Here is a 23,093-nt window from a genome sequence, read left to right as displayed (position 1 = left end):
TGGGAAGCTAATCTAAAGGTCACCTTTACGGAATAGAATTTGTGAAGGTCAAATCTCATATGAGAGAGAATTCCAAATAAAGTGAACCTTTTGCAAATATGAATACTTCCTTGGACATTTATTAAAGAATGTTAATAAAATGGGAAGCCAAATATTGAGCAACTTTTGGAGTTAGAATGTAACTGACCTAAGGATTTTGCTATTTACAAAAAAAAAAAAAAAAAAAAAAAAAAAGGCAAAAAGAAAAAAGCTGAGTACCTCATCTTGTCTTGAAAATAATCAGTTTTGCCATTCAACTTAAATTCACAAGGCAATCTAGAATTTACTGATGTGTCTCAACTGATGTTATCAAACTCTCTGCATCAGGCAACACAATTTACACTGACCACTTCTCTCTCAGAAGTGCCTCTGTTGCGGTAGTCACTTGGGGTTGGAAATATGCCTCCAGCAGTACATGTGCATATACACTTAAGCTTAGGGGGAAGGAAAGAAAGACACTGGTGATTACATTAAAGATTTTTACAAAAAAAAAGAGTATGTGGTCCTGAAAGAAGTGTTTGATCTCTGCTACTGAGAAGAATAAATAATTCTCCATAAACCTATTAATTTTACAATACTATTTCCTGTAATGTAATCCCATTTATAAAGAAAATGGTAAATCATGATAAAATAAGTATTACTGTAATAACTAATTAATCATCTTGTGAAAACCTTAGTCTCTGGAACAATTCACGTAAGAAGTTGATTTCATAAATTCCAAACTATCTAATAATTTTTGTTAGCCTCTGTGGCTAACTTTCTTTCCAGGTCATTCAGGTCAATTTTCAAAATGGCAGTCATTACTTCAGACATATTAATATTTCATACAAGACAGTACATATGAGTTTCATTTATTTCATATTTCTGTGAGTATACCTTGTTTACACTGTTAATTGTTAATATTCTTTTAAGAAATAGTCTTTACATCCACAGAAAATGTTAATTTTTAAAAAATTATGGGTAGGTGTTTTCCCCTAATTGTCTGTCTTAATTAACAGTATCCAGTCTGGGTCTGTCAAGGCGCTGTTTTTTCTCGAACATTGTGACTTCCCTCTTCTCTCTTCTCAAGGTGTCTATTTTCAAGCTTTATGGCCTCCCCTCCTAACTCTTCTCAAGACTCTTCAGACTGCTTGAGACAAATACATCATTCATCCCAACTTTTACAGAAAGAGAGGATAGGAGGATCACCGCCTGCAGGTTTCCATGGTCTGAGGTGGTAGGCCCTTCCTGCCCAGATCTCCAGGCAATATTTCTTCCACCCTCCTCTTCTCTCCCCTCCCCTCTCCTCTTGTACACCATTTTTTGGTTAGGGGTGCGTATAGCGCTTCCAGTTGTTGAGTGTCATTTGAGGCAAATCTTGACTGGAACATCACAAGGACTTACAGTAATTTGTTCCAATTCTTTGTCTTGTATAAAGTTTAAGTTCTAACAAACATTCTAACTTCAAAGTAGAGCAAAGACTTAGATGGTCATAGGACTAAACAGGTCTGCCTTCAGTCTAGCCTTTTGTTTGCCTTCTTTATCTTGTTGCCTTTTATCAGATCGCCATTATTTCTTCTTTTCTTCCATCTTTGTCCTTTTAACTTAAGCTGTATTTGTATTAGCCACTCTCTTCTCTCATTTTTATCCTTCACTAATGTCTCCAGTGCCTGCTTTCTTTTTCACTCGTGTATTATCTGTTCTTTACGTTGGACCTACCACACTATTTTCCTTCTGTGTGTTTGCTCTTGCCTTTCCTTCATTTTAGAATATCATAACACTATATTCACCCCCATAACCACCACATCCCGCAGATAAAAGCCTGATTCTTCCTTTTCAGTACTTTTTTCCTCTGCTTTCTAACAGAGAAATTAATAGTGGTGGCTTTTTTTTTTTTTTTTTTTTTTTTTTAACTCCTGAGACAGAAACAAGAAGATACGGAGAGGTTTTTCTTTAGTTCTTCTATTGTCCCATTAGTGTCAGGTGAAGAAAATAATAGAAAATAGGTTACACAAGGTGGAAAAGTGAAATTAATAGCTCGGAAGTAACTCCTGGGGAGCTGACAAGCAACCTTTCTGTTCCTGTTGGCTAGCAGAAGTAATTGCAAACCATTTGGCCATATATTGCTTCCTGACTTTTTCTTTTAAAGTTTCTTTCGGCTATTGTTGACATTCATCTTACCATTACAAATCTGCAGCTGTTCTTTGAGGTCAGCAGAAGCAATTGAGGAAATTCTTTTTTTGTTCACATGTCTCTTGCTCTACTTTTGTTGCAGCTCTAGAAACTAATGTTCACAGTTGGAAAGTGTAGAAGCTGTTTATTATTTTTTAAACATACAAGGAATTAGAAATAAACTTGAATCTGAAATTGAGCTTTGCCTTTGGATTCCTTTAACCTAAAAATTTCCTTGAATACAACTGTGTGCACATATAGGAAAAATAATATTATTAGCTATACCTTGCTCACATAAACCCCTTAACTGCAAGATACGATTTAGAATCCCACTTGAGACCTTTATTTTTTTACAAGGATATACATTGTGTATTCACCTAGCACCTTCTACATAATGCAGTGCATAAAATTGTTTTGTGTGTGTGCATAAAATTTCCACAGTCTATTAAAAAATTCAATAGTAATTGATATAATGTAACTCTAAAAATGTGCCTAAGGGACCATATTAGAGCTTTCCTAACACCTTTAAAATCCATGCTGTGTCTGAATCTATAGAGTTTTACTGCTTTCATGAACATATGTATTAAAAAAATTAAGAAAAAGTAAACATGCACTCTATCATCACAGCAGTCCTACATAGTCATTGTATTGCTTTAATTCACCATATTGATCATAATTTTTGAGCATTTTTTTAAAAATAGGTTATGTTCTTTTCTGGCATCAATTTCAACTCAGATACGTATTTGTTTTGTTATATATATATATATATTTATTTTTTTTTCTTTAAATATATAAGACAGCTATAAACTGCTTTTTTGAATGGTGATATATTTTGACAAGATCAGACCACAACCATGAAGATTCTGATTTCCAGAATACAGTGTTTTCTGGTATAGTTAATATAAGAGAGTGTAACTTTATTAATCATTTTAATAAAGCTGAACAGAATTGTCAACAATGCAAGTTCCTGTCCTGATTTACTGACTTCATAAGTTATATAAGTATAGTTCATTGGAAGCAAGAGGTAGATGAGAAACTATTAAAAAATTTAATTGATCCTTGTGTGATTTATAAGCCCTGCCCATAACATCATATACTAATGTCCCTGAATTATTTGTTCTTATGTTCAACTACTTCTTGACAAGTTTGCATCTTCTGTCAGTTTGTGTCTCCCCTTCTACACTCTAAACTAACTTCTAAGGCTGTGCCCATATTAGTAAATTAAGCATTCTCAGATACTAGAATGTAATTAAACTAGCAACTATATTAAAATGGAAAATGGCTGAATTTTGGTATATGTTCATTACTTTTTCTGCTAAGAATTTCCCAAGTGGGAAATGTTTCATCATAACAATCAACCATTGGAACAATCTCCCCAGAGAAATGGTGGATGGCCCACCTTGTCTAGATGGTGCTTTTGCCAAGAAGAGTTGGACCAAATGATCCTTGATGTCCCTTCCAACCTAGAATTCTATAGTTCTATAGGTCTATGAGTCTTAACATAGGTAAGAGGTAAGGATTTAGATTGTCCTAGGGACCACTCCAAAGTGTTGCAATAGGTACCTTATATTTGACCATCCTATCATCGTAATTAAGAGAGAATTGATACAGGACATCCTCTGCAGGGCAAGCTGGGTCCAAGAATTGTCATTTTACTTCCTTGTCTTTATTCTTCACTACCCCCCATTCTGGATAAAGGATATAGAAGTCCATAGATGTGACTGAGTGTATGAACAGCACTAAAGGTGCTAAAATTAATGGCCAGATTATCTGTCTGGAGTAATCTCCAGGTGACCTTCCTCATAAAAGATCAATGAAGCTCTAATAATTCCAGCATTCATAATCCTGAAACATATATCGATCTTGAAGAACTGACCAGAAGCCTTTTGTTTCTCAGGCTTCCTCTTATTTGGGTTTGCTGTACTTCAATTCAGATGACCTAACCTGTCCAGAGTTTGGAACTGCTGAACTTTTTCTTGAGAACTTTTTGCATATATTGCCCTCTGAGTTGGCACTCTTTCTACAACTCTTTCTTTTCTAGGGGCAAAAGTAAAAAATAATCACCTATCACAGTATAGTTTCTTACTACAAAACAACTAGAACACTATGCATTAATTAATATTTCAGAAAATAAAACAATGTTATGTACAAAACCACCATCAAATATGCCAGTAAGCTTCAGAATCTTTCAATGATAAAAAAATACATCAATTATAAAGTAGTATAAAGAAATCATCTAGAACGTGCTGGTAATGAGCATAATTAGCAAGTAACTTAAGGTTAGGGGTTGTGATTGCATAAATGCTCTATATGAGGCAATGAAAAAATTGACTTACCAAACTGGGGAATTAAAGAACCCAATATATTTTGGAGGCTATTTTTTGAGAAACTTAAATCTAATCCAATTTCAAGAAGAATGATGGACTTTTCTTTGTTTATCTATACATATCTCACCTGTCATTCACTCCCACTAGGAACTACAGTTTAGCTCACCCTACTGTAATTAAAAAACATACCTTAAAAAAACCCAAAGCCTCTTGATTCACAATACCCAAGTTAAAAAAGAAATTAAAAAATCGGTTACCAAATAGATTTATGTTCACAGAACTGGAATGATTTGTTTCTGAATATTCTGATATTCACTGATTGTTTCTGGTTTTCGGTTTATTTTCATAATAAAATCACAAATTCACAGAATTATTTATGTTGGAAAAGACCTGTGGAGATCATCATGTTCAGGCCTCACAATAAACTTTTTTCTTTTTTTTAAATATGTAATTTCTTGTGTTTCAGTTTGTGGCCATTTCATCTTATCCTATCACTGGACATGACTTAGAAATGCCCAGCTCCATCTTCTTTACCCCAGAAGATATTTTATACACAGTGACGTGATCCCTCTGAGCCTTATATTCTGTAGGCTAAACAACCCCAGCTCTCTCAGCCTCTCCTCAGATGACACATGCTCCAGTTCCCTAATGATCTTCATGACCTTTTACTGGACTAAAAGAAGAAAAAGAATCACTGTAGAAAACTGTAGTGTAATTAAGTAGATATTTGTTTTTCAGGAAAGAGTTCAAAATTATCGAATTTTCATGTCTCCACTTCTGATAATTCCTCTGAAATTCTGTGTGAAGCTATGTAGCCTTTATATAGCAAAGTGGGAATGGAGGGCAAAAAGTGAGGAAAAAACCTGATAGTTCCAAAATCACATAATACAATTTTCCCTGAACCACAATAATAAAATCAATTGTATGTCAGAGTATTTCAAGCAAGCAAGGTTTCAAATTGTTAACACAGCAAAGGAACCTTAAGTGCACAGGAGTTTGTAGAAATGCATTAAATAAATTCATATTTACCTATTAGACCTTATAGAAAAGAGGGACTGGAGTCTGGCTAGAATGGAAAGCTATTACTTTGTTTTAGATATTAAAAAAAAGAATTTTAACTGCTTTCCATCGTGATTAGGACTGTATCATCAGCTACAACCACTGATATCTTCATCTATTGAAAATTGTTCTTTGTGTGCTCTCATGTTCAGATAATAGTGGAAGGAATTAACCTTCCTTTGCATAACATGCAACTCTTTAACTCTGGGGTTTTTATAATACAATCTTCAGAGGTGACCTCTGCATGATAAAATCAAACAAAATATTGCTGTCTTTATACTATCTTGTGTATTCCTCAAATATAAATATTTGCTCAAGGAACATTTAATAGAGCATCAAAATTATATCAACATCACTACCTTATGTTTTCAAATTAGGGGCCCATATTGGTACTTCAAATTGTTGTTTTCCACCAAATAATTGAATTACTAACCTGTATTTCAAAATCTAGTAGAATTACTGTTTTATGATACTATTATAGTAAAAGCAGAAATCAAGAGATGTAGCTGTTCCTTTATATGACACCTATGTAGAGAGAATAGATATGATTGTATAAAAAGCACTCAAAAAAGTTCAGGCTTTATGAATGTAAACAGTAAAAATAAACAAATTAGTAGCCTAAAAAAAAGCTGTATCTGTGTTCAGATACCATGTGCTGAAAACATCCATCTTTTTGATTTTCATTCTACCTCCCTTTACAATACAGAAAATGACACTGTAGGTATCCAAAGCCTCAAAAATAACATTCACAGGCAAAGCCTGGGTACATTACATCACCTGCAAATGTAAGAACAGGAAATTATGTGATGTTCTATCTAATCATGAAGATTATGTGATTTTTTTTTTCCTATAGAATGTTATCCCAACACTCTTCTCAGCTGCTTGATTTTACATTCATGTTTCTTTGCAGCCTTGCAAATACTTCTTTACCACTTGGATTGCTTTGCTGAATTGTCCAAGCCTGGCAGAAAATTTGTAATATGTCAGAAAAAAATTAATATCAAGCAAACTATTAAGTAGAAGGAAAGACAGGGAAATGGCTATCAGAGACAAAGAGGTTTATTGTGTATTTTCTAGTAGCTGCAACTATGGCACCTGAATTTAATATCTCAATGCAGAAGAAAAAAACCAAAAAATATGGTCTCTGCTGGAGACTCTAAAAATATATTTTGAAAAGAAAAAAATAGTATCCATATCTAAGCAGGGATTATATCCAAATATTTGAGAAGAATTAGAGATGACTGCTAAACTGCATATCTGAATCAGCCTTAACTAACCTACAGAACAGCTGTGATGATTTGTGAGATAGAGCTGTGGACAAGTTATGTAATATGACAAGCTGATTACACATGTTTTTGTGGATAATATTTCTAACATTTATTACTTGTTCTTTATTTTTTTTTTTTTTTTGTTCTTGTTTGTTTTGTTTTTAAGAAGATTTGTAATATCAATAAATTTCTACAGACACCTGAAACTGACAGGAAAAAGCCTACAAAAAAAAACAAACAAACAAAACCAAAACATTTTCCTCATGAAGTCTGTTGCACATAGTTTGGATTTGCATTGGATTTTTTGTTTTGTTTTTTTTTTTTTCTTTCATTTGTCCAACTGTGACGGATCCATTAACCTGCTATATTAAATACACATGAAGATTCAGACCCAGGCAGAAAAACTCCACTTGGAGCAGTCTTAGAGGAAGAGGAACTTTCATTCTGAAATAATAGATGGAGAACTTTGCATATGCAGGAGTGCAATTTACTGCCTACAGTTTCAGAATATAAGATGTGCTGCTCTTGCTCCTAACCCGTAAAGAAAAATGTGAGTATGCCGCTATCAACTAATCCCATACTGTTCACCAGACACAACTCATTGCTCATTCTCTCCCTGGGCTAGAAAGTTCCTGTACTACCAGCTATACCTTTTACTCTGTTAGCTTTCTTATTAATGATTCTTGGTAATTCATATTCTACTGATGTGTTAGAAACAAGGTAAAGATGGATGCTTATTGCGTTTTTCTGTTTTTAAGTTCTGATGAATTTGAAAAGTATCCAATGTTCTTCTGAAAGCAACTGCTTATACATTAAGAAATTCTACATTTACAATGTGATTGACATTAATTTGTCTACTCCCCACTTGTATATATCTGTATGTACTGTTATTAACATAATGCTGTATTCTACATTATTCTTTTTTCTTTTTACCTGTTTTTGCACAGGAACTTTCAGAAAAAAATGTAAAATTGGTGTGCTCCTTTTTTCTTATGCGTGGTATACTACTCATCTGGCAAGATCAATAAACTTTGAAATGCAAATATTATCTTGCATAATTTCTGTCTGTTTCTTTGAAAAATTCATTTAGTTGTTTGATTTGGTTTTTCAAACTAGAACATAGTTCACAAGGATGTTAATTATATTCATTAACATCCTAATAATCATAAAGATAAAAACTGTAAAAAACTAGCAGTATTTTTGTGTTTTACAAAAATATTTGAGGTTGTTTGCAGAGGTTTTTTACCATAATGAAAAGCTTAAGACTGAAATTGCATTATAAAAGACATGTATTGAAGATGTGAACCTAATGAATAGTATCAAAAATGTCTAAATTAGTCTAAATGTAAGCATAAGTACAGCAGGGGGAAATATTCATAGAACTACAGAATCTTAGAATCATCATGGTTTGAAAGGATCCTCAAGATCATCAAGTCCAAATCCCAGTCCTACACCACCATAACAAACAAACCACCTCCCTAAGCTCCACATCTACCTGTTTTTTGAACACCCCCAGGGACAGAGACTCCACAATTTCCATGGTCAACCTCTTCCAATACTTCACCACTCTTTCAGTGAAGAAAGTTTTCCTAATAGCCAATCTAAACCTCCTGTAGTTCAACTTGAACCCTTTTCCTCTTGTCCTGTCACTAGTCATTAGGGCCAACAACCGCCTAACTACAACCTCCTTTCAGGTACTTGTAGAGAACAACAAGGCCTCCTCTCAGCTTCTTCTTTTCCAGGCTGAACAGCTGCAACTCCTTCAGCCTCTCTTCATAAAACCAGAACCCTGATCAGCCTCGCTGCCCTTCTCTGCAGACTCTCCAGCACCTCAGTTTCCTTCCTGTACTGTGGACACACAAAACTGCACACAGTACTAGAGATGTGTCCTCACCAAGGCTGAGTACAAGGGTAAGATCACCTCACTGGTCCTGTCACCTTGTCCAGGTGTGACAGGCCGGTCCAGGATGCTGTTTGCCTTCTTGGACACCTGGGCACACTGTTGGCTCATGTTCAGCCATCTGTCAGTCAGCACCCCCAGGTCTCTCTCTGCTGGGCAGCTCTCCAGCCACTCCTCCCTAAGCCTCTGACAAAGTGCAGGACCCAACATTTGACCTTTTTGAAATGCATACAGTGGTCCTTAGCCCATCTGTCAAGCCTGTCTAGTTCCCTCTGAAGAGTCTCCCTACCCTCAACCAGATTGACACTTCCACCCTGCTTAGTGTAGTCTGCAAGCTTACTAAGGATGCACATACACCCTTGGGGTCATATTCAAACACTTTCTAACTTGCTTTAATACCTTTCTTTCTCTTTTGGTTTACAGTTCCATGTTATATACAAATTTTCTGTACACGGTGTGTTATACATACAAGTCTCTTTCTGTGTTTTCTTTGTTACTCCTAAAGCCAGCTCTTCCCAGCCCTAGGTCTGCATTTCTTTAACTGACCACTGAAGAGCTGCTGGTAGGTGTGGGATGTTTAGCACCAAGCTTGTGTCCCCTCTCTTTTCATCGCATGAGAATTTTCCTTATTCTATCTTGTATCTCTATTGCTCAAGACCTTTGTTAATTGAACCAGGTTTGTATTTTTCCATTCTGTGTCACTATGTTAGTCATAAATATCTCATTCTAGATTGAATATTTGCTTGTTTCTGCAATCTAACATTTCAAATTCAACATACAAAGATAAACAAAAGTAAATCAAATTAGCCATAGTGAATTAGAGAAATTTTTGCTACAGCTAAAATAAGTAAAACAGAGCTACAGGAAGGTCAAACAAAGCTCAGACAGAGAAAGATTCAAACCCTTGTTTTCCACCCTGTTATATAACATTATGGGGTATAAAGCTAGTAGGGAATAAAGGCAATTAATATGTGCATGGGAGTTTGTGTAATAAATAAAATAACTGTAATTACTACTGCTATGGAACATACAACATTGTGTACAGTGTAAAAGCTACACCAGTGGGGAGAAGTAGCAACCTACTTGAAGAATATGGATATCTTGATGTAAGGACAGAACTACTGAATAGTGAAAATAACACAATATATTCTCCTCGATGCTTGCTTGATAACTAAAATGAAATCGAGAGCACCTTTATATACAGTTTACTTAGAATACTTAGACTTATATTTTTAACTGCTTTGTTTTTAAGTACATTACAGTTGAGGTACTAGCCAGACTAAGTTGTTTTGTGATGATGATTTTATTGAGAAATTGCTTTGCAAGCCAAATTAAAAGAGTATGCTCCTGAAGCCAGTACAGTAAATCAAACAATCAATCAATAAATCACTCTAAAAGTAGTGTAAGGCATTGAATAAACTTACTGTGGAATAACTCTAATAAATGTTCTCCACAGATTGCTTGGTATTTATTGTAAAAATGTTTCACAGCTAACTATTTATATAATTTTTGTCTTTAAAATAGTGACTAATTTTTATATGCTTTTTGATGCATTGTTAAATAATCATACTTAAAAGTTACGGTATAAGAAAATCAGCAGTAAGGTTTCAACAGCTCACTGAGTCAATCATCTGTAGATCAAACAGAAATTTTTGCTTTTATGAGGCAGAACAGAGAGAAGGTATTCAGCTGACTAAAGCAAGCAGCATGCTGCTAGGGTGATCAAGAAGTTGTATATCCCATTCCCATTTTAGTCTAAAAGAAGCTTATGGGAATGCTTAAGCTAAAAAGAAAAAAAGGTGATATTGACTGTAAATAAATAAAAAAACCTAACAGGATTTCATTGTGGCTGCATTACATTCATCTGTATCAGACGAATGTCAAAGTGATAGTGCTGTTTTCAAAAAGTAGAAATTTGTTCAGAAATTCAGTTTTTATGACTGTGCGTATAAGCACTGGAAACTAATTTCAGAGACTTCCTCAGTCAGTAATTACAAGATTTTTCTAGAATTCCATGTAACTGCTGTCACTCTTTGCTCCCTTCCACAATACACCCTCCTTCCATTTCTAAAAGGATGGATTAAACAAATTACCTTCATCATTCTTCTGTCTATGCACAGATGATACTATTTCAGTTTCCACTCTACTATCTACTTCACTTGAAGCTGCTTATATAGCATTTTCTTACACTTATGTCCATCTATATATTATAGTACGTATTCCACCACATGACCTGGACCCTTTGTATTTGTTTCTTTCATCAGAAAATAAAATCTTCTTATAATAGATATCTGTGATTTTATAAGAGTATCTGCAATTATATCATCACCTGATTCTTCTTCTACATTTCTGAGTAAATGCCAGGGATGATTATCAATTTTATCTCTCTTTTCCTAGATCCTCAGAATACCCATGTTCTTACTCTTTTCTGGCCTCATTCTTTGGATGCCCTTAAATTTTTGCTTGCACATTGCCGTGAGCTCTCAGATCCAGTCATGACTGGGGATCATGAGTTACACATTTTTGTATTCTAACTTAGCACTTTTTCAGGTGTCTGCCTTTCTTCTCACAGATACCTGCCTTGCTGATTTCTTGTCTGCCTATAATCCCTGCTGCTGGTAGGCTTGTTAACTGGATGAAAAGTTTTGATGATAGCTCAGTCACAGGATCCAATGAGACTAATGAGAGAACTGCACATTTTTACTCTTTGATGAGACTCCATCAATCTAAAAAAGCTCCATTTGTTTTATGTTGCTGGAGGAAAAAAATGCAGTGAAGAAGCTTGAGATTGTTGTGTTTTGTTTTTGAGAGAAAAGTCTAGCACTTGAAAGTTAATTTGTGCACTTAATAAATACCTAGCCTGTGAAATTATGATTATAAGTCAAAAGCTACTATTGCTTGATTATTAGTGTGTTCATCTTCTATTTATCACAGAATCACAGAATGTCAGAGGGACCTCTGAAGATCACACAGGCTGTCGGGTCCCAGCCAGGCTTTGCCTCAAATGGCGACTGGCAACTGGAAGCACTACTGCACCCTCCACCTCACCACCATCCCACCAAATGCCATAGAGGGTAGAGGAAGGGGGAAAAAAATGTTGCCTGGAGCTCTGTATAGGACTGGCCTACTCCCCCATGCCACAGAATCCAGCAGGTGATGATACTCTTATCTTTTTTTCTCTCTCTCTCTCTCTCTAACAAGCAGTATGAATGATGTATTGTCTCAGGCAAGCCTGAAGGCCTTGAGAAGAGATGGGAGATTGAGACTGTAAAGGTGGAGATGAGATAAGAGGGAAGTCATAAAGTTTGAAAAAAGCCAGCTCCTTGACAGACTCAGATTGGATACTGTTAATCCAGAGATACAATTAGGGGAAAACACCTAGCCAAAACCTGTTAATTCTGCTGATGCAGCAAATGGCAAATGATAAGGGAGATGACCACTCAATGGAACTTTCCAGGTGAAGTCAGGATGAATGATTAGTTAGCAGCTGTGGTACAGCAAGAAATTGATAGTATAAGAGGAAAGAGACTCTAACCTCTTGCCCTTTCCTCTAGGATGAGACCACCCCCACCCCTACTATCTCTCCCTCTTCCTTGCCAGGAGACCAACAGAAACACCACTGGATCCTTGAGTGGTGACTTTCTCTCCTTTCTCTCTCATTTTTTCTCACTCTCTTCCTCTGTCTTTGGGTGATGCTTTATATTCCCTTCCTCTCTTCTGTCTTCTGTCTTTGTCTTCTCTTCGTCTTCTTCTTCATCTCCATCCATAGGATTAGGCTAAAAAATAGTTTTAATTCCTACCAGTTCTGTCTGTCTTCAGTAAAATTGTGTAGTTGCACCCAATACTGTGTTATCTTTACTTTTGCCTTGTGGGGTCCAACAAGAATCTCCATGTGTATATCTGATCCTTTAAAACTTGGTCTAGCACATATTTCCATAGTTACACAGACCCAAACAAGCTGAGAGCTGTAGCTCACTGTACTCAATTAAATGACCAAGCAAAAACAGGACTCATGCTTGAGTAATGAACAAAATACAGTCCAGTGAAACTTCAGGCAAAGTTTGTTTAATTGTACTTTCCTGTATCTCTTCTTTTTCTTTTTATAACCTTTCCAAATAGCTTTCCAGTTTACCTTCACTCTTCTTGTCATTGCTTTGTCATTCATTTACATTTCCTATTGTCACATATTTTTATAATCTACTTAAAGTTAACACCCTATTTATAGAACTACTAGTTTGATGACATGCATGTAAGTATGATGAAAGTGAAATATCTGTAATAAAATCACAGAGTAATAACCAAATCTAGATAAAGATGCTATAAAGGATCAAGCTATTTAAACTAGGTATGACAGTATTCTATTACATTGGAGTGATTAGTTATAAATGACTATTTTTTCTCAGATTTAAAATTGAAACTTTTTATAAATCTAGGGTATAATGAACATAATAAATTAGTTATTATCTCTTAAAAAGAGAGAAATTTAAATATTTTGTTGTTGTAACTTGAAAATTTTCACATGCTCTCCATCCTGAATGATACCAAAACACACTTATGAAAAACCTATTTTTTGATTGCTACAACATGTATTTTTCAGTGAATGAAATTTGTTTTCATGTGTATGTATAGAATACTTCACTGTATTCATCATTAAGTATGTTGAAGAAGAATTGTGATTATAAACCTTATCTTTATTGTACATTACACAGACTTTTCATAACACTAAAATGAAGCTTTTAATTAAAGCCTCTTGGAAAAGTGCATATGCCTGTCTGTAAACGTGTTTTTGTTTTTTTTTGTTTCCTCATCTGAAAATGTGGGAGGAATTTCATAGAATCATAGAAGTGTATATTTGTTCATAAACACCAACCTAACTCTACTAAGTTGATGCTAAGACAAACCCCTAGGCACCACATCTACACATCTTTTAAACTCCTCCCAGGGGGGTGATTCAACCACTTCAAAAGGGCAGCCTGTTCCAGGGCTTGGTAACCCTTTTGGTGAACACATTTCCTCTAATATCCCATGTAAATGCACTCTGGTGCAACATGAGGCCATTTCTGCTTATTTTCTTGCTACCAGGGAGAAGAGATTGACCCCAACTCACTACAACCTTCTTTCACATAGTTACAGAGAATGATAAGGTCTCCCCTCAGCCAGGGGAGACTTTTATCCAGGCTAAACAACCTAAATTACCTCAGCCACTCCTCCTCCAGACCCTTCTACATCTTTGTTACCCTTCTCTGGACTAGCTCCAGCACCTCAATGTTCCTCGTGTGGTAGGGACCAGAGCTGAACACAGTACTCAAGGTGCAGCCTCACCCATGCTAAGTAAGTGAGAGCAAAGTCAACTGTTGAATAGGGGAAAGATAATTTTTTTTCATACTGAAATTTTCTGGCCAAAAGGGATATGTTTTTGTTTTGGTTTTTTTATTCACCTTGGTTGATATGCATATTGTTCAGGCATCAATCCATTAGGAACTAACAATGTTTAACAAATTGCAATGTATAAAAAAATAGGCATTATATTTCTCAGGCTGATTTGAACAGGGAGAAAGGTACCTGTCATTCATAAAACTATCTATTTTTAGCAAAAATAAAATTAATTTACAGATTTTTCATACAAAAAGTAAGTGGTTATAAAATTACCTGTCAGTTTTTATTATTAAAACTATTACAGATGGAATTCTCGCACTCAAGAGATACTGCTCTTGAAACCTGTAGGAGCTAAGGAATTTTGGATTTTCATTTTAAAAAAGTTATAAAATTAATTACTTCCAATCTTTTAATGTTACACTAAATAAGTCCTGTCTAGCTGGATTTTCTGCTTTGACTTCAGACATATGAGTTATAAAAGAAACTGATCAGATGTAATAAATGAGCTTTTTAAGATACATGACTTTTGGATAATATGCTAATTAAGGAAAAATAAAATGTCACCAAACAAGAAGCACGTCTCTAGAATTCAGTATGATTTTTTGTAGAAGACCAAATGAAGGGACAGGTCCACCCTGGTAGTGGTTGTGACACTCTTATGGACTTTTTGGAAGCAAAAAACTTTGCTGAGAAGGGTGCAGGGGACTATGACAGGATGTCTCAAAACCAGAATCTTTTGTATGAAATGGAACCTCTTCCTAGTTTTGCACTAATATACAAGTTGATACACCCCTTCATAACTTATTAGGTGTATTTACTACAGATTGCTTTCTGTAGTCTTTCATTTTTGGGTTTCAGAGGAGACTTCTGAGACTTTGGGGTTCTTTTTCATTAGTTTACTGTACTAAGGACATATTCCTTATGACGTGAGGTCAATAAAGATGTGGGATTCTTTTGTAGTTTGTTGCACAACATACATGAGTGTTCAGAGTATGGCATAATGTCAACTTTTGGACACAAAAAGTGATAAATGTGTACAAAAAAAGTCATCATTTAACACTTGCCCGTCTTTTTTTGTTGTTTCAAAGTATAAAAAACCTGCCATCTGAATGTTGATATGATGTATCTTTAAAAGAGAGGAAAATATTTTTTAAAAAGTAGTGTTGGGCATTCCTGTCTACAACATTTCTGAAGACTATGGTAGCAGGTAAGAGATTTTTTAGAAAGTTGTAATATTTTTCTTTCTTCTGCTTTTCTCTAAATCTGGCTTCTAACGGGGTTTATTATTGAACTGATACTTCAGCAGTCCTAAGGAGTGTCCTACTCCATATATATCCAGCTATATATCTCTATTCCAGATTAAAGGACACAGTATATTTGGGGAAGCAGAGTGCTATTGCAGTTGCTGTTACTATCCACTACCTTTCAACATATCTTGATAGTTTTTTTTGCAATTGGGATTTTCTGAGTATGGAATTAGTGTCAACTGCATGTATTTTGACCATGCCTTTTAGTTTTGACCATGCCTTTTAGATATTTAATTATAGTTTTAAAATATAACTTGTTTGTTTGGGGGGTTTTGTTTTGCTGTATGTTTTCTGTTTTTTGGGTTTTTTTCATGTATCTTCTGCTAACAGTTCAGGCCTTGTATCCCTCTGAAGACTACATGGAATCAGACAATTCGGAGATTATAAATTTCCTTCTGTTTTGGACATAGTCATGATTGTTCATGCTTAAACTAATTTTTTTTTTTTTTTAATTCTTTACTCTATAGTATTATTTTCACTCAAACAGTGCTTTCTGGAAAGAAATAAAGCTAAAGAATGCATGAAACACATCTCATTTGCTTGGAAGAAAATTGCAAAATTCTGTTAAGCAGGATTGAGAAACCATAGAAATGATAGTTTTAAAATACAGAGAGTATTTTTTTTTAACTCTGGTGACATTTAAAATAAATTTTTATAACAGGAAGATATTTCTGTGGAGCTCTTTAATGCAGTGAAGCTTATAACCGTGTATATGGACATAAATCTAGTCAAAATTTTAAGCCACAATAAATTCTTCATTACTTTTGCCACTGTTTAAAACATAGTAGTAAATCCTGAAACGAGCTTCCATTTAGTTAGAATATTGTTCTATACTACAGAATTGTAAAGATTCTGGTGGGTAGAAATGGGATGTCTGTGTCTTTGGACTGCAGCCTCAAAAAAGTAAGTGTACATAGCTTCAATTACAGTAATTTCTGTTACGGAATATAAGTATTTGAAAATAAGAGTAGCCATTGAGAGTTTTTCTTGAAGAGGAAAAATACAGAGAAAATTATCCTTTCTGCTCTAAATCGTATAATAATTTCATATAAGAGTCTACATATAATAAAAAAAAATAGAAAGATTTTTTGTTGTTTATCTTGGACGAAAAGGTACACTGGATTACTTAAAATAATTTGAGGGGTGCAGGGAAAATCACACAGTAGGGAAAATTATCCTTCCAGGTATCTTTTTGGATGCTTACAGGAAATGCTGTCATTGTGGAGTAGTTTTTTATTGTTACTTTTTTCTCAAAGATATTTTGGATAGTTACTTTGATAAAGCTGATTACATTTTTTTGCTAATCAGAACATCATTTTCCTGTCATAATCATTGGACCCACTGAGTGGTTAGTTAATTTTGTCTTTCTCCTTTATTAAAGATGACTTGCACAGGTTCTCCGTCAATCAACTGATTTGTCTCCCCTCCCAGGGAATGTCTGTTATTTTCCTTAGGTCATTGGTAGCACACTTTCTGTAGACTGTGGCTGTTAATTGTGATTTCTCTGTGTTCAGACACCATGTCACATTTTATGTGCTCAACTTCTTTGTTTTCTTTCAGGTAGCACTTCAAACATGGATATGAATTAAAGTGCATGCATATTCATTATGACTCTATCCAATCTTGTCTTCATTTCTTTATATGAAAGCAGCCCATTGGTAAGCAAGGGTGGTTACATGTTTAAAACATTTACAGGTTTGTCCATTAGAACCATTTACTGAAGTTTTAGAAAACTAAAGCAACATTTTTTTTCTTTCTCTCTCACTTTTTTCTTTGTGTTTCTTGTTTAAATATAGTTGTTTTCACATAGGAAAGTCTCTTTTGACTCATTATCATCTTGGCAGAGGAGAAGAAGGAAATATTGGAGGCAATATAGAAATTTCTCTTGCAATTTTTTCTTCCAGTCAGTTGTTGTGGGTTGTTGTAAAACTGGGTGACATTCCTTACAGTTGTGTACATTGGATAAGACAGTCATAACTACTGCATCATTATATTTCATATAATGATGAGGTCCTTATGGCACAGCAATCTAGGCACTGACCAGGAACCGAATGTACTAGAAAGGTGTTAGAACAAAGAGGGACTCATTTTCATGGAACAGTGTCTGAGTTACATGGTGTTTCATTAAGCAGCAGAGTTCCCCTTGGATGAAAACTGACAAGGCTCATGAGAGAGACTTTAAGTAGGATAAAATAGAGAAGAATCTTTTACCTGGCTGTAACGTAACAAATTCTTCAGCCAGAGATGTTGTGTCATAAGGTATGACAAGTAACTAATGTATAACTTGCTGTGAAATGGATCATCATTGCTTATCATTATCATTCTTATTAGAAATTGAAAAAAAAAGGATTAGACATTTATATGGATGAGAACATCCATGTATCTTATAGATAAAATTAGAAAGAGACATAATACCTAATGCTTCAAAGAGATACTGCCCTCTAATTGATGGGGAAGGAAAAAATGTTAAGATCAGATGATTCCATTGCTTACCACTATTCTCATTCTGTATTTCCTAGGAGTGGCGTCCTGGCTACTATCAGGGAGAAGAGACCAGATTGGAGGTATTTATAGTTGTATGCATATCTACTGTCAATTCTACAAGTGTGCAGGAAATCATGTCAGAACTGAAATAAATAGCATATGATATTAAAGAAACAACCAACAAAACAAAATCAAATCAATCCATAGCACTGGAGCATCAGTATGATACTGATGACATAAACAGTTGAAAGATTAGATACTTCAAGATAGCTTGATGTATATTATGTATTTATTTCTAAACCTTCTTTGCCATTTCCATCACTTTAGAAGTGTAGGAGGTTTTATTCACTTCACACTCACACAGTTAACAAAAAATGTGACACAGTGATAAACAATGACTGTTCTCCTGGAACCAGCTAATGTAAAATTACAACTTACAATACACCAAACAGTTTAAAACAATGACAAAAAAAAAGTGTTTTTGTTAATATTTGTTCAGCATGCTCTAGCTTCATTCATAGTATGTTCAGAAATAGAGATTATATAATTTTGTGTTCTTATTTGTAATAATGGTATAAGGTTGCTTTATAAGTTTCTAGCACTATTCAGTATTTATAAATTCCCTCTGTGTAATGCTGTAACATGATTTAGAGTGCAGAAGATGTTAATTTATATCATTTGTCTTTGACCTTAATATGCATTAATACCATGGTAAGAATATAATTGGCCACAGGAGATATTTTAGAAATATTTTTAGTGTTTATTTTATGCTTTCAGACATACAGAGGGTTGTCCACAGAACTGAGGCTGGAAGGAGAAATTAACAATAGAGAGTGTTCTAATTAAACTTGCAAAAAATACCAGACTAGGGGAGACAACAAGTACATTGAAGGACAAGATAAGGATCCAAAATTATTTGGATAGGTTAAAAGAAGGGACTAAAAAAACTAATATTAAATGCAGAGGGGAAAAATAAAAATACCTCATGTTAGTAAGATTAATCAGCTTCATATAGAAAAAAGATCAGCAAGTTAAGTAGCAGCCAGAAGTTACAGTGAATTTCAAATTAAACAAGAGTAAAACAACACACTGGAAAGTATAAAGCAGAAATACAGATTCCTAGATACCCTTAGATTTTATCAAATACAGGAGTTACTTTGGCAGAGTTCAGCAGACGGCATCTAGAAAGAATGGAAGGAGGTATAGAAAATGTCCTTGATTTACTCAGAATGCTAAAAATGGTAGCCAGATGTGAGTAATTGAGGGATCAAGGGAATGAGAATAATTTTCAGATCTGCAAGAATATTTTCTCTGTATGCATGGCAGATGGTAGATGTGCAGAAGGAGTATTTAGGTTAGACATCTGGAAAATCTTTTTTAACAGTGAGAACAGGCTATACAAACATCTGACAGAATTACTAGTTTGCAGTTGTTTATGCCTTGAGACAGTGGGATGAACATAACAATCTTGTGAGACTCCTTCCAGGACTCTGATCCATTTCTTCACTCACAGTGTAGGGCTTGGAGTAGGAACTGACCTGCAGTCCTTTCTAGCATTGAAAGGCCATTGAAAGAGCCATTAGGATTCTATGGAAAAAGGAAGGAGAGAGGAGAAGTGGCAGAAGCTTAGGAAAGTGTTCGTAAAGGTAACTAAAATACTGATCCCAAAGACTGAGGTAGGTTCAGGATCTCTACATACTTATTATTTTAATACAAATTGCAATTATTTCAGAAAATTTTTGGAAAATTTCAGTATGTTGCCCTTATTAGAAGAAATCAGTTTAAAAATATTTGGTTGAAATTATTAAAAAATATTAATATTGCTTCACCAATTTCCCATTCATTTATTATTTTGCAGTCATACTGCATTATTCTTTTATGTTTGTGTCAGTTTTATTATTTTTCAATTTGACCACAACAGAGAAGTATCTCTGATAGAAAGACTTACTCAGTGCATACCGAGGAAAAGAACAGCAGTGACCAAATCTTAAGACAGATCTCTCCTGAAAGAACCTAGGTCACAAATATTTCTGGCAATTAAAAGAGCTGAACAGTCATATTCCTTCATGACTATGCCCTATGATAACACCGAGCTCACCTTTATAACCTAGTAACAAATATTTAAACTGAAATTAAGATAGCTTTCATATATATCTAATATGGAAGATGGATTCAGAACAAGATATTTTCTTGTCTGTTATGTTCTGCCCAGCTAAGGAGACCTAAACTTTTCAGAAAACTTTTTAAAGGTAGTTGTCATGATCCAAATTCTGGAAACATGGAAATTTTTGTTGGATCCCAGTAGGACAAACTAAAGATAACACCATATCAGGTACAATCACATAACTTGATTGATCTGAACTGGTAGGCATTAAAATAGTAACTATAAAACCTAGTTCTGCAGAGAAAGGGAGAGGGAGAGAGAAGAGGAAGAGAGATGTTAGAGATAAAATTATTGGTTCTGGATCCAGTGTTGGGCCAGCATAATGAGGAGGGTTGGTGTTGGTGGAACATCCTCCCCCAACAAAGCCCATTATCATAACTCCTTTTATAGGCCTTTTTTTTTCTCAGTCATTTCACAATGATAAGACATACCAGCAGGCCTTTGCTCACTTTGCTCCTAAATCAGTACCTCTACCATTGTCTCTATATGTAGGCCCTAGGCCATACGCAGGCTGTTATTTCCATAGAGGCCAGGAAGACCTGGCATTCCAGGAATGTTAACAGGTGTTTAGGGGATTACAATGGACATCACTTCCTGTGAAACCAGACCCTTAAAACTATAGTTGTAAAAGAGAAAAGAGAGAGGAAGAAAGGGAAAAAAGTTCTAGTGGTCATCACATGAATTTTGCACCTCCAGGTCAATGAATTGTTTCTTCTCAGTAGAGCCAACAGTCTCTGCTTTGTGGCTTCCCCTCTTATCGAGGAACTGTCTCTTCTTAAGTCCTTCAGATTGTTTGAGACAAATGCCTAATGCATCCTGCCCATTAGAACAGTAAAAATTAAATACTTCTACTCTGTTTTATAGAGAGTTATTTTACAATCCCTTGCATGTATTTAGATAGTAAAAGCAGCCTAATTTTCAGAATTATACAGTATTTAACACAGTAATGCTACACAGATGGTAAATACAGGAATAGAAATACATTCACTCTGAAGAAATACACAAGTCAATTTATGTTTCAGTGAATATTTCAGTAATTGCCACATTGCTCAAATGTGTCTGTTGTTAAATACAGATGTAGATCTGTAGATCATTACAATTCAGAGAATAATTTTTTTTTGGATAGTGAAAAAATATTTGTTACATTATGCCATCACTGTTGGTCAGAGAATTAATCTTAGTGAGGTTCAAACTGTTCAACTTCAGCCATGCCTACAAGTCCAGCCCTAACTGAACAACAATAGATGCAAAATTTTGATCACCACATCCCCAGTTCTTTACTAAAAGGAAACTGAGGCATGAATCTAGTGTAACTGATAATAATTAATCTTTGTTTTCTGGATTGCGTGTAGAAAATCTGAATTCACAGAGTCAGTGTTGAACACTTTAATGCAAAGTAAAAGGAGGAAATAATCAGTAGAAGAATGAAAGGAATAAATAGGAAAAAGGAGACATTGGCGTAAGTAGATGTCAGAAGATAAATGAGGCTGGAAATGAAAAGATCAGACAAGAAAAGAGTATACAGTCCATTAAAGAGACAAATAAAGGTCACAAAACAAAATTATTTACCGTCAAAGGTCTTAGTGGTAATATGATACTTTTTAAATAATTGCATCAACAAGAAAAAGGACTAGAGGCAATGTCTTAAACTGAAAGAGGCCTGAGACAATAATTTATCAGGGTTGTCTGGACTCCCTGAAAGTTTTGTACTCAAGAAAGAAGTAGGCTTGGTTTTAGTCAATTCCAGGCTAGAAAAACCTTTCAGTGGGAAACAAAACCACAAAAAAATGTAGCCCACTTAATTTACCTTAACTAAAATAAAAGAAAAAACTAGCTCAGTGTGCTTTACAGAATAAACTAATTCATAGCAATCAATGGATGCTTTTGATCATCAAAAATCAGCTAGAAGCTGAAATCAAAATGTATGTTATTGCTGACAAAATTAATTTCCCATTGCAGTCACCTTTAAAAGGAACAACTCTGTGTGTAGATGAGCAAGTTACATGAATTCTGAGGACCATGATGAGTTCTGTCACCTGTTGCAAGGATATCAGATGTCACAACATGCTTGTTACACTCTATCAAAGTATTTCAGTAAGGCAAATCTAAAAATGCACTTATATATTTAATTACATTTATAGGCATCTAATAATGTTGCAAAGATGACAAGGCAATTAGATGCTATGGACAAGAGCTATACTTATAACCTCCAGTACCTACTTTTAAGAAGTACATTTTGAGACAGCTTATGTCTTCAGAAGCAAGGACACATCTGTAAAACTCAACCATAATCCAAAATGTGGGAGAGATGATAAACAGCACATGTTTTGCACTGTTGCTCTTTAAAGGAAACCCCTGATGGACCCCATGTGAACCAAAATAAAAGACAATCTTCTGTGTCACATATTTTCGGTGCTTTACTGGCATTTGCTTTAGTGAGTGGCATACACATTATCATGCTCTAGGTGGCAAAAGCAGAGGAGGATCTGTTCAGTTAAACCATTAAGAAAGCAGAGTTTCTATTGATAGAAAGCTCCAACGTTTGTCTTCATGCCACCACAGCATATCACATCTGTGTTACCAAATTGATGCAGACTGGCAGGTAAAATTAACACATGTCAACTTTGTGTCTTCACTCTGAAGGCTAATAGATATCCTAGGGTATTTTTTACTATTATATGTCTTGCTAACAGGCTGATACTGTCAGGAATAAAAGGGAAAGTGTTCTAGTGGAAGTAATACGAGGCCCAGAACTTAACACAGTGTTCACAAAAGCCCATAGGGTAATCAACTGTACAGAGATACTACACTGTAAATGACAACAAAAAGATCCAAGTCAGTCAACTACAGAAAAGTATGTTAGACATTTTTAGAGTACAGGAAAAGTGGGTTGAATACCCAGAGTTAAACATCTAAGCATATATAAGAAAAAAATTACATGAAAGCTGGGAGTTTTGTGGGTGTTTATTCATAGAATCATAGAATGGTTTCGGTAAGAAGAAACCTTAAGTTAGATCA

Source organism: Heliangelus exortis, chromosome 2 (genome assembly GCF_036169615.1).
Source record: "Heliangelus exortis chromosome 2, bHelExo1.hap1, whole genome shotgun sequence".
Lineage (NCBI taxonomy): Eukaryota > Metazoa > Chordata > Aves > Apodiformes > Trochilidae > Heliangelus > Heliangelus exortis.
This window is presented reverse-complemented; position numbering follows the sequence as displayed.